The sequence below is a fragment of the Peromyscus eremicus genome, chromosome 6 (genome assembly GCF_949786415.1).
Source record: "Peromyscus eremicus chromosome 6, PerEre_H2_v1, whole genome shotgun sequence".
In the NCBI taxonomy this organism is placed as follows: domain Eukaryota; kingdom Metazoa; phylum Chordata; class Mammalia; order Rodentia; family Cricetidae; genus Peromyscus; species Peromyscus eremicus.
The window spans coordinates 87,757,789-87,770,732 of NC_081421.1; the positions used below are offsets into that span (position 1 = coordinate 87,757,789).

At 42.0% G+C, this 12,944-nt stretch overlaps 1 long non-coding RNA gene across 1 annotated transcript; it reads left to right on the top strand.

Moving 5' to 3' along the window:
• Window positions 1–3,202: 3,202 nt before the first annotated feature.
• Window positions 3,203–11,307, top strand: LOC131912667 (uncharacterized). The gene is made up of 3 exons (XR_009379670.1): window positions 3,203–3,357; window positions 8,871–9,005; window positions 10,941–11,307. It is a non-coding gene; the product is annotated as an uncharacterized LOC131912667 (long non-coding RNA).
• Window positions 11,308–12,944: the final 1,637 nt, after the last annotated feature.

Genomic DNA, 12,944 nt, shown 5'->3' on the forward strand with positions numbered 1-12,944 from the left:
ACAACAATACAACAGTTGCAGGAAAAGAAATTGGAACCGGTTTCCTCCACACCCTCTTGATACTTACATTGATAATTCATGTGGTCTTTGGTTTATGCAGTTCCTTGTCTAATCATGACTGGATTAAGAAATGAGTAACTGTCAACAATACATTATCAAGTTGAAATCTCCATCTCTAGGGTTAGACATTACCCTTCTGTCAACATGCTAGAAGAAAAAATCATCCTCAGTAAAGGGGCACATTCGCCACAGGAAGTTAACGCAGGAGTTAACTGTAATCTAGCACTGTGCCTTCCAAACACTGTGGTCAGAAGTTTGGTGTAGAAAGAGAGGGTTTCAAATCGTTTGAATTTAAAACTTGCTATTTTTTTTCTTTCTCTAGCTAGGGAACAAATACATTCCTAGTTTGGCTCAAGGCGGTCTCTCTCCCCCTCCCCCTCCCCCCAACCCGGTCCCCCACCCTCTTCTGTCTCTCTTTCAGTCGCACAGTGAAAAGGGAGAAGGGAGGTGGAAAGAGACAGGTTCTTGGCATCTGCTCACACTCCAGCCTGTATTTGCGCCCGCAGTGACTGGCCAAAGGAGTGCAGTGTCCAGCAGGGGCAAGGAACCTGTGTCCTGGCACTCCACTCACCAGCAGGGGACCTTTAATGTTCTCTCACAGTACTTTTTGAAGCACTTGATGGAACCACTCCTTGGTAGGATATTAAGGATTAAAGGACAGTTCTCAGACTGAATTGTTTTTCGGGGGGGGGGGGGGGGACACACGACACACACGAAAGGAAGGAAGGAAGGAAGGAAGGAAGGAAGGAAGGAAGGAAGGAAGGAAGCATGTTGCATAATCACTGTGCATGTAGTCTAAGCGCTTTGTTACATAATAGTACATCATTACAGGGAGAATAAGAGTTGTGTGGACTAGCTACCTCCGTAGATGTGGGAGTGAAGAACACAATGCTTATCAATTATTCTTGTGTTGCAATTGCTCCGCAAATGGTCACTTGTATTAGTGAGTCTCTAACAATGTTCAGAAATAGAAATAACAGAGTAACTCTGAAATTTGAACAGGATCTGGAAAAGAAGGTTTTTGTTTTGTTTTGTTTTGTTTTGTTTTAGAGGAATTAAATAAAGGGTTTGAACCATCCTAAAACTTAGAAGTCTTGTAAGCAGTTTCATCACTGAAGTTTGTTCAAAAAAAAAAAATTGTACTTTCAAGAACTTAGGCTTTGGTGTTAATTAGGGAATCTGAATCCTGGCTCCATGGTTCACTCTCTCTTAATTCCCTTGTTTGTAAGATGGGAACTAACGGTTCTACCCATATTATAGGGAATTTGTAGGGAGTAAGTAAAACATATGTGAATGCTTAAAACAGTGTGTGATACTAAGTAAGTGCTCAACACCTTGTGTATGCGTGTAGGTGTAGGTCAGAGGACATCCATGGGAGTCAGTTCAGCTTTTTCCTTCTACTGTGTGGGTTGCAGGGATCAAACTCAGGTCATCAGGGTTGACAGCAGGTCAGCCTTAGCCTTTATCTGCTAAGCCATCTCACCTTACCAAATGCAGAATTGGAAAGTGTTTTTTTGTCGCAATACCTGTGATTCAGTATTATTTGATGTCTAAGAAGATTTTAATTCCAATAATTGTATAGTCCAATATTCTAGAACAAAGTAGTAACAAGAAAACCACATTTTTCCACCAAATGCTTTGTTCAAGACAGAGTGCATGTGTAGTGGTAGTCTTGTAAGAGTATGATAGAGCTGAAAAATTGGCTCTGTCACAGCCACAGTAACTTCATACTGTGATGAATGCATTATTCAGGCATCTGTGTTGATATTGTAAACAAACATACTGCACTGTCAGTCATGTAAAAGCACAGCAATACAATTATGCACTTAACAATAATAATAATATATGACCATGTTACTGAATTATGGATCTGCTATATTTTTTAAAGATTTATTTGTTTGTTTGTTTGTTTGTTTGTGTGTGTGTGTGTGTTTGCTTACTTGATTTTATGTGCATCATGTATGTACAGGTACCCTCAGAGACCAGAGGGCATCAGATGCCCCGGAACTGCACTGCTAGGCAGTTGTGAGCCACCTGATGCCAGTGCTGGGAACTGAAATCAAGTCTCCTACAAAAGCTGTCAGAGCTCTTAACCAATGAGCGATCTCCTAGCCTCCATAGCTACTCAACTTTATCATTACTTTAGCATCTACTTCAACTTACATGAAGAGTTTTATACATTGGCAGCAGCTTTACTCACCTCATGGATCTTTTGATTGGCATATCTCTTGACTGTCTAAGAAGCCAAGTAAAATGATTTCCCTATGGATTGAGGTATCACTGACCTATATATCTAAGTTTGTGGAAGTAAGTCCACTCCATGGTGTTTACACATACACAAGATCATCTGATCCTTCATCACCTTTCACAGACGGTGACCTCACTGTAAGCATCTCTTAGCTTTTTCCTTCCGTCACTGCTGGCTGTTTCTTCTACCTCTCTACTGTGGCTCTGGTCTCTAGCTACACGACCTCCAAGCTAGAAGTCACTCAGACTGTTTGTTTTTGGACTCTAAATTCACATTCTTGAGCAATAATCTTGGCATCTTAGCATGGCCTCAGATTACTGTGGTTTGTTCTGGTTTTGTACCACCCCCTCCCCAGAGCATCCTCTTAACTCTAATTTGTGATTTTTTTTTATAAGAGACTATTTTCTAAATCACAGGGTTGGACCTTTGCATCAATGTGGTTTCATCCACCTTTTGGCAATTTGAATCTTGAATGGAAGTGCCCTGAGGTGACCTAGCCACAGGATCCATGAGCTCTCAGGGCTCAAGTCCTCAGAAACTGTGCTGTTTTCTAAGCTCCCTGAAGCTTTTTTCTCAGTGATGCCTTCACTCATTCTGTGTGTAAGGCAAGACTGTTTAGTAAGCACTTACATATTTCTTGCAACCAAAAATGCTAAGTGGCTAAATTCCTTTTGGGGAATCTTAATCAGGTATGGCCAATTATGGACTTGGATGAGGCTTATTACCCTGTAATGTCAACATCACAAATAATTTGATATATATTGAGAAAATGATGATTCTTAGAGAAGAGCAAAACCCATGTCTACCACTATTATAGTTTTAGAATGTAACAAACTCATGTAATTGAATTCTAGTGTTTGTTTCAGGTCATGTTTACATTGTTGTCTGGGAAACCATGCTCCCTGACCCTCTGTCTTGAGGCTGTGAAGAAACCATGCCTGAGTTGGTGGATGGGTATGTATGATCTAGGCTTGAACAATGAAACTGTGGAACCACCCTGGACTTACTGTTGTCTCAGGGATCAGCACGCAAAAATTGTTCCAATCAAAGTAAGCAATGACTTTTATAGCTAGATGTGTCTGAGGATAGCTGTTCTTTTTTTTTTAATTTTTTTATTTTTATTTTGCAATACAATTCAGTTCTACATATCAGCCACGGATTCCCTTGTTCTTCCCCCTCCCGCCCCCCTCACCTTCCCCCTAGCCCACCCCCAATTCCCACCTCCTCCAGGGCAAAGCCTTCCCCACAGACTGAGATCAACCTGGTAGACTCAGTCCAGGTAGGTCCAGTCCCCTCCTCCCAGGCCGAGCCAAGTGATCCTTCATAGGCCCCAGGTTTCAAACAGCCAACTCATGCAATGAGCACAGGACCCGGTCCCACTGCCTGCATGCCTCCCAAACAGATCAAGCCAATCAACTGTCTCACCCATTCAGAGGGCCTGATCCAGTTGGGGGTCCCTCAGCCATTGGTTCATAGTTCATGTGTTTCCATTCGTTTGGCTATTTGTCCCTGTGCTTTATCCAACCTTGGTCTCAACAATTCTCGCTCATATAAACCCTCCTCATTCTCGCTAATTGGACTCCCAGAGATCCACCCCAGGCCTAGCCATGGATCTCTGCATCCAGATCCCTCAGTAGTTGGATGGGGTTTCTAGCACGACAATTAGGGTGTTTGGCCATCCCATCACCAGAGTAGGTCAGTTCGGGCTGTATCTCGACCATTGCCAGCAGTCTGTTGTGGGGGTATCTTTGTGGATTTCTGTGGGCCTCTCTAGCACTTTGCTTCTTCCTATTCTCATGTGGTCTTCATTTACCATGGTCTCCTATTTCTTGTTCTCCCTCTCTGTTTGTTCTTTTTTTTTTTTTTTAATGCTAGACTGGAAACTGGTAAGAAGTAAATTTAGGACTGATAGGGTTACCAATGAAAAGAACGTTTTTGAGAAGCAAATTAGTATCAAGAGAAGTGGGACAGAGAGATGCAGGTAACATTTATAAAGAATAATGTTTGACCCTTAGGATTTTAGTTATGGGAAGTAAGTTTTAAAATTTATAACTAGTGGCTGGAGATGTAGCTCAGTTTGTAGAGTGGGTGCCTAGATGGAGACACACACCCCAGGCAGATCCCCAGCACTTGTTAAAATTGGTGTGGTGGTACACGTCTTAAATTTCCAGCATTTGGGAGGTCAAGGCAGCAGTTCAGAAGCTGCAGGTCATCCTCAGCTCCATGTTGGATGCCAGCCTGAGCAGTATAAGATTCTGTCTCAAGAAAATCAATGCAGTCCATTTTCTCCCTCCCCTTGCATGGCCGTAACTAAGGGTGTTCAGTTACAAGCATAAAATACAGGGAAAGAGTACAACTTATCTGATGTTAACCAATATACACAGTTTTCCCTTAACCCACAAAAGAAGCCTATGGGTGGACATAATTATTCTCATTTCCAGAGCAGTCAACGGGGGAACACAATTGAGTAATTGTGTTTGTGCAACTAATACACCTCAAAGCTCCAGTTCAACCGCAGGCCAGTTTGGCCCCAGCTTTCCTTGCTCCCTGTTCTCAGGTTCCTAAGGGAACCAAGGCTTGAGGTTTCAGTGACTGAGATCTGCTTAAAACCTCAGAGACCATCTCTCTAGCAGAGCCATAATGGGACCAGAAGAGGTCAGCTCTAGCCAGTGATGTAAAGACAAATGATGCCTGTCTGAAAATGTAGTGGGTTCGTGACCAGGCTACAAAGACTATTGGTGAACTAGCTGTTATGTAGAGTGGTCATTTTTGAAAGATATTCGTCTACAGGGAAAATGGCCTTTTTCACTTTTAGGTAAGTGTCGGGATGTGTTCTCAAAGAAACTCTTCATCCTCTTTCCTTCCAAAACAGACACTTAGCAGCACTCATCTTGGCCACAGAGAAATGTGCTAGGCTGCTGTGGTGATAGATTGTGTACCCTAATAAAATTTGGCTGAAGATCAGAGAACAGAACAAGCCACTAATTTAAACATAGATGCCAGGCAGTGGTGGCACACACCTTTAATCCTAGCACTTAGGAGGCAGATATCTGTCTGGATCTCTGTGAGTTCAAAGCCACCCTGGACTACATGAGATTGACTCAGTCTAGGAGAGAAACAGAGCCAGGCAGTGGTGGAGTCACACGCCTTTAATCCCAGCACTAGGAAGGAAGTGATGTGGCTGGATGGAGAAAGGCATGTAAGACATGAGGAGACAGGAACTAGGCTTTTCGGCTGAAGCCCTTTTTCCGCTGGACCCCCTTTCGGCTGAGGACTCAGAGACAGTCAGAGGATTCGTGGAGTTGGCGAGGTGAGACATGGCTGTGGCTTGTTCCTTTGTTTCGTCTGATCTTTCAGCATTCACCCCAATATCTGACTCTGGGTTTTTTAATATAAGACCTATTAGGAATTCGTGTAACAGGCTGCAGGGAGGAACTATCTGGCAGAGAAAATGCCACCTTCAACTTACAGATCACCTTCTGTCCCAATGTCTAGCTGAAGTCATAACATATTTGAAGCTCTGGCTGCAACATAAAGTGTCCTTTGCATGTAAAATCCCCCGGGAATCTTTTGACTTTTCCGATTTAGGCAGCAGGAAGTCAGAACAGTGATCTACAGGATTGGTGCTGGACTTCAAGACCCCCAGGCACTTCTCAGCCTCACAGTCTTGGGAGGGCTATTTCAGTTCTCTCTGCTTCATTTTCCTCACCTGTAAGATGAGAACAATGAAAATAATACTAACATCATCAGCTCGTCACCCTCCCCCAAGCACCTCAACTAAATTCACTGTAAACTTCGGGTTTTCAAGTCTGAGTATTCATAGAGCGTGATTTCCCTAGATTATGATTTACTTCTGTTCTTTCTCACACTCACATGTAAATATTTTTACATAAATTAGCTCCCAGAATGAGCAAATTGTAAGACAAGCCCCAGCAACGGAGGAAAACAAGTTGATCCTGCCTGGGAACACCCCATAATCATTACAGTGTAAAATGTGTGGGAAATTATCTCAAGACAGTTTTCGTTATACAAGTATGCTGTTTTAAAATAGTCCCTTTTTCAAATTCTCAATTATATCTGATTTAGCCATATGGTTTCATAAGTTATAAAACCAAAACTAGAGTAAACTTGTTCAACTACTTAAAATATGATCAGTTTAGAATCATGACTATCATTTCAACAACGCTGGAATACACATCTGTCTCTTTATTTACTTTGTGTGTGATATGTGTGTGTGTCTACGTGTGCATGCACATGTATGTGTATGGAGGCCAGAGGTCAATATTGTGTGTCTTCCTCAACCACTTTTGAAGCAGCGTCTTTCACTGGACCTGGATGGAGCTCATCAGTTTGGCTAGCTTGGTTGGCCATTGAACTCTAGTGAACTCCAGTCTCTCCCTTTTCAGAACTGGAGTTACAAGGGCACATCACTGCGTCTGGGTTTTTAAATGGGTGCTGGGTATCTAAAATCAGATCCATATGCGTGTGTAGCAACACTTTACCAGCTGAGCCCTCTTCCCAGCCTTTTCTTGCTAATTTGGAGGTGAAGCACAGGTTGAGGGGGGATTCTCTTTTAAGTTTTGGAAATCAGGGAAATTTTCATTTGCCCTTCTCACCAGAATAGATTAAGAAATGTCATTAGATTTTGTTTCAAACAAATAAAAACTCATGCATTGTCTTCTGAATACAAAATCAAAATGTCTGAACTGAATCTTTCAAGCAGCAGAGAGCTTAGGCAACAAACATACCTTTCTTTTGGTGTTAAATTCGATGCTGAATACACTGCCAACAGAGCCACATGCTGTCCTCATTAGCCCCAAGAACATGAAGCCAGGCCAGGTGGTGCAGGCCCTTAACTCCAGTGCGCAGAAGAAGGGATGGTCTGTGAGCTCAAGGCCAGCCAAAGCTACATAGTGAGGCTTTGAGTCGAAAAAGGAAAATGAAAGGAAAAAAAATAACAAAAACATGATGGATGCAAAGCCAGCCTCTGTGTGTGTGTGTGTGTGTGTGTGTGTGTGTGTGTGTGTGTGTGTGTGTGTGGTGTGTGTGTGTGTGTGTAGGTGGTTAAAGAGACCAGAAGAGGGTGTTTGGTCCCCTGGGGCTAGAGTTGCAGGTAGTTAGGACCTGCCTGATGTGTGTGAGAACCAAACTCAGGTCCTCTGGAAGTAGCGAGGATCCTCCTAACTGCCCAGCCATTCTTCAAGCCTCTCACTAGGTAACCTTTCATGAGTTCTTACACTAAATACATGATGTATGCAAAGTGCTTTGCATGGCTCCTTTCATTTAGCAACCACTCAATACAAAGTAAGTTGAAATAAAATTACACATATATACACCTATAAGTATACAGAAACAATGCCAGAGTTGAAAAATAAGATTTTCACAGACTAGAACTCTAATACTAAAATTAAAAGTAACTATGTATCTTCCTAAAGCTCCTTTACTAGCAAACACAGGAAAGCAAAACAACACAGACTCATAGTACAGCTTCACTGAACTGCTTTGCATGCACACAGGTCTAGATAAATGCCAGGGCAATGAGATATTCCTGGAAAGTAGTTATTTTATTAATGTGGGCTAAGTTGGACAGTACCCTGTCAACTCAAAGGTAATATCAATGCTATAAATTGTATCTTGCCATACCTATATATCTACCTACCTGTCTCTCTATCTGAGACAGAGTCTCCCTAAGTACTCTAGTGTACTCTACACTTACTATGTGGTCCAGATTGGACTCAACTCACAATCCTTTTGTCTACACTTTCTAAGTCCTGGGATTACATGAGTCTTCACTGTAATTCTTAGTTGTATTCAATTTTAAAGAAAGCATAACGCTGTTACAGAGGTGGTTCTCAACTTTCCCAATGCTCTGACCCTCTCATACATTCCCTCATGTTGTGGGGACCCCCAACCATAAAATTATTTTTGTTGCTACTTCATAACTGTAATTTTGCTACTGTTCTGAATCATAATGTAAATATCTGTGTTTTCCTACTGTTCTGAATCATAATGTAAATATCTGTGTTTTCACAGGGGTCTTAGGTGACCCCTGTGAAAGGGTCATTTGATCTCCAAAGGGGTTATGACCCACTGGTTAAAAACCCCTATGTTACAGGATCTGGAATAATTACTTTTTATTTTTTTAAGGTGTTTATATATTGACAGTGGTAAGATGAACAATGAGGAGTTGCTTCAGTTACACAATAGTGAGATCTATTTTGTCAACAATTGTTCTTTTAAAACTGAACAGGCTTAAAAAAATGTTCCAAGTGTGAGCAGCTGCTCAAACAGTACGAGCTCTCTGCACACAGGCAGGTGCTGGTAATATCCCCGAAACTCACAGCACAAGGGGGTGGTTTATGAAGGATACACAGAAAGAAATCAAACATGAAAACAATTAAATACCACACCAGTAAAAGAAAACAACACCTTCCTATCTATCCTCTGTAGAAGAATCAGTTTTTTGAAAAAAAAAAAAGTTTAAAGAAAATTATAAAGACTTTCCATTGCTTGGAGGGATTTTGAGAACCCAATACTACCTCGTTTTGTACATTTATTACAGATATGTTGGAAACGTGCTGAGCACTGAGTTCCACCTGAGTCTGGTCCCAGGGGAGAAGGAGAGAACTGATGCTCTTGAGTTCTCTGACCTCCACACGCGACACGTTACGTCAAGCTGAGGACCACCTTACTCCCTGTGCTTCTTCTCACACTCGGCACACAGTGTGCATCGAGTACGTTAAAGAGCTCGGCAGGCTCAACCTACACATCCAGCAGATGCTCACATCTTAGTCCCATCGCGTGATGTCATTAGCTTAAAGTCGTGATCCACTGGGGACGATTTTACTCCAGGAATATTTGACAGGGTGTGGAGATATTTTTGGTTGCCACACCTCTAGGATTGCTCTGACCTAGTAGACAGAAACCAAAGATACGAACCCCAATCCTATAAAGCACAGGAGGGCTTTCCAGAAAGGAAGAGTGATCCGTCAACAGTGCTGAGCAGAACAGAACTCACTAAAGCACACTTTGCTGAAATACAAGACCTTCTGTAATGATACAGAAGAAAGCTTCACGTCATTCAGTACTTACTTCTGAAAGAGCCAAGCATCTGAGATGAAAATGAGGACAGGGAACAGAAAGCCGCCATCTTTCAGCGGTTAGAGTTCTCATGTTCAGCACCACATGTGATCATTAGGAAGTAGGTGAGAAGGGACGAGATGATGGCGTCTAATGCAGACATTGCATTTCACCTAGAGTACAAACTGGCATTTGCTAGTATTGAGATGTGTAAAAGGGGATTTGGGTGGGCTTCATTTTGATCCCGGTGTCTGACATGAGGACACTGACATAGGAAAAGAAAAGGCAATAATGAGAAAGAAGATAGTTAGCATTATTTGAAAGACTTGATTACGATGTGTTAATTGTACATAATGGCTGACACTGTGCAAGTTCCACACAAGCACATAAGGTACTTTGGTCGCATTTACCGTCTCTGTTATCTTTTCTTCTTCTCAGTCACAAAAAACCTGGAGTCTGCTAAACTTACCATGTAACTGTGTTACCATGTAACTGTGTTACCATGTAACTGGCAAGATTCTTCAATGTCAGAAACTGTTTCACAAAGAACCTTTTTAGTTCCTTTCCGTAAAATCGTGCTGTGATTTCTCCTGTGTATGTCTCTCCCTTTGGCTAGACTGGGACCCTGTGGATGGCAGGTCTTGTGTCTTATTTACCATCAAAACTTGATGCTTTGCCAGTGAACAGGGCTCTCACTGGAGGTCTGTTACCTCAGAAAGCAGCACTGCCCACACCACACACCTGGATCTTCTGAAACCTCCTAATTCACAGAGGTTGTCACTAGTCAGCTCTATGGCCTTTCCACAGGCAAGAGAGCTCTTTGTATTCAGTGAGTATTGGAGAGGCTAGCACACAGGACTCAATTAACTAAGACACTGAATTTAATTTATCTCAAGACTAATTATTGTTAATTTTCTGTAGGGTAAGACAATGTGAACATCTTCCTCACATGGACTCGGTAAACAGTGGTGACCTTTTTTATTTTAATTTGTGTGTATGTATGTTGCACCCATATACACGTATCATAGCATGCATGTAGAAATCAGAGGACTACTTACAGGAGTCAATTCTTTCCTTCTACTGTGTGAGTACTGGGGATAAAACCCAGGTCTTCAGGTTTGGCAGGAAGATCCTGTACCCACTCAGCCATCTTGCTGGTCTGGTGTCTTTTCTTCTTTCCTTGTGGATTTGTTTATAACTTGTATATTTGTTATGTGGTTCGACCTTTTAACTGTTTGACACTTCTAACAGAATTAACGTATTCAGACAAGGGCAAATATTTACCTGGACCACTTCTTCAGGCAGCCCTGGACGAATCAGTGTGAGATGCAGACTGGGTACCATAAGCAAAGACCAGCATCTAAGTCTGACACAGGGTTGTCCCCTTAGATTGCCATTTTCTCTGGAAAGCCACCCTATGGTAGAGAGTGTGGGCAAGGGAAGGAGAGATAAGGAAGAAGGTCAATGTGCTAAGTGAGAAAGTCCATTTCTGCTGTGGGCTCATCATTCAGACGTCGTCCTCAGTCAACCTATACTGAAATTTTCTCCACAGAGGCAGAATTTACTTCTCCTTTGAATCTGCTCTAGAAAGATCTTCCTCAACCCCAGCCATCAAGCAATGTGGAATGACACCAGTAGCTATGAAGTAAAATTTTTGCTGTTATTTTGATTCAGAAAACATGCTTTCTTCTTTCTTTTCATGAACCAATATTTATGAATTATTCTCGTGTACAGATGACATATCCATAGTATGTCACTCTGAAAACATTGACTAGAGAGCTTTCTGCCCTCTGATTTTTGTGTATTCTAAGGAACGAGGGAGAAAAGGTCAGAATCCCTCCCTCTTTATGTCCCAATAAAACTATCATCTAAATTATTATTGTAAGCCAGTGTGGCGATGTGTGATTGCAACCTCCACACTGATGTGTGGGGGTGACAATGCAGCTTGGGCTGCAGAGTGAGAACCTGTCTGAAAAACCAACCAAACTACTCTTGTAAGCTTTAAAATACTGGCAGTAGCATATGTCTGACCAAAACAAATACATGTTCTCTTTCAAAACAAATGGTTTTTGGACATGTTGATTGTAGGGCGAGGGACAGAAACCTCTCAGGGCCAGTCTCCAGCAGTGGGTCCCTTCTTAGCCTCCTACCCGAAGGACAAGAAGACCCAACGGTGGACAGCCAGAGAGCTGCCACACATGCAAAGCACTCGCAGCCCTTCTTGTTTTCTTAGTTTCCTTGGCACAGCTTTCCCCCAATCCAGAGCAGCTACAAATGAAAGCAGTTGTCCACAGAGGAGGAAGTTCAAAGACAAGTGGAGAGAGAGAGAGAGAGGAGGGAGGGGTCACATGAGGAGAACCAGTGAGGACAAGAAGAATCTTGGCAGCTCTCCTCGGCACAGAAGTCTAAAGCAGAAAACATATTTGGGGACAGATGGACTGATGGCAGCTCTGGACAGAGGGATGCCCGCAGAGGTTTCCAAGAGACTCAACCACCGACTGTTACGTTTTGACAAAGACTTGAAAATGGACAGCATCCCAGGGCAAGAAAGATTTCTAAATGTTTTCTTCTGAGTGTGGAATGGTCACTTTCTTTTGGCTCCTAGCGTTTATTCTTTCATGTTTCTGAATAAAGCTTGAGAGGAAAATTCTACTGAAATTTGTGAATGAATTTCCTTTGCTTTCATTACCAAATGATTATCAAGAAAATGCAGGCAGGGCTTTTGGAAATCTGACTTCAGTGAGAATTGAGAGTAACTAGCATCTGTCTTTTAACTACGAGACTGTTTTATTATATATTTAAAGGCATCTTGAAGTTATAAAAGAATCGTAGTTAAAACTGCAATTCATTTGGGGGAGGAACTTGAAGTAAAATGAAGATAAGTTACTGGACACTTCAGCATACATTTTAAAAACCAGCATTAATGACAAATAATGCTGTCTAGAATGTTCAGATATATTTTATGCAAATGAAATTAATATTTATAATTCAATAGTATATGTAAACCCTACAATGCTGGATTCCAAAACTGACTGAAAACCTCAATGGAGTGGCCAGAGTCTGGAATGCGAGTTGTTTGAATCCATTTGCAAGCTCATTGTCAGTGGGAATGCGTTCCTGCTGCCCCAGCTCCCTTAGGAAAGTATACTACAGTAAGAACAACTGTGGAACAGGACCTCAAAATGTTTACTCGGGTAGAGATTTCATAAAGGTGACTGCAGAAGAGCGAACATTTCACAGATTGCCTGCCCAGTCTAGGAGGCTTTTCTTTTAGTCCACACTTTCCCACCGTGAGAAGGAGTGCTCATTAACAACCGAATTGTTTTCCAAGGCTGTAGGCTAAGGGGTTTCCTTAGAAACCATTTGGTAAGAACTGTGGCTTTCTTCCTTAGAAATCTCAAGCAGTGAAAAGGCAGATTTGCTGGCATAAATCAAACTCAATTTCTAGGGTTCACTAAACCCTTTCTCCTCAAAATAATGTTTTGTGACTTGATCTTAGCTGTTAATAGTACATGCCACAGAGCTGGTGTGAACCAGTTTTAAATGAATTTTTGTT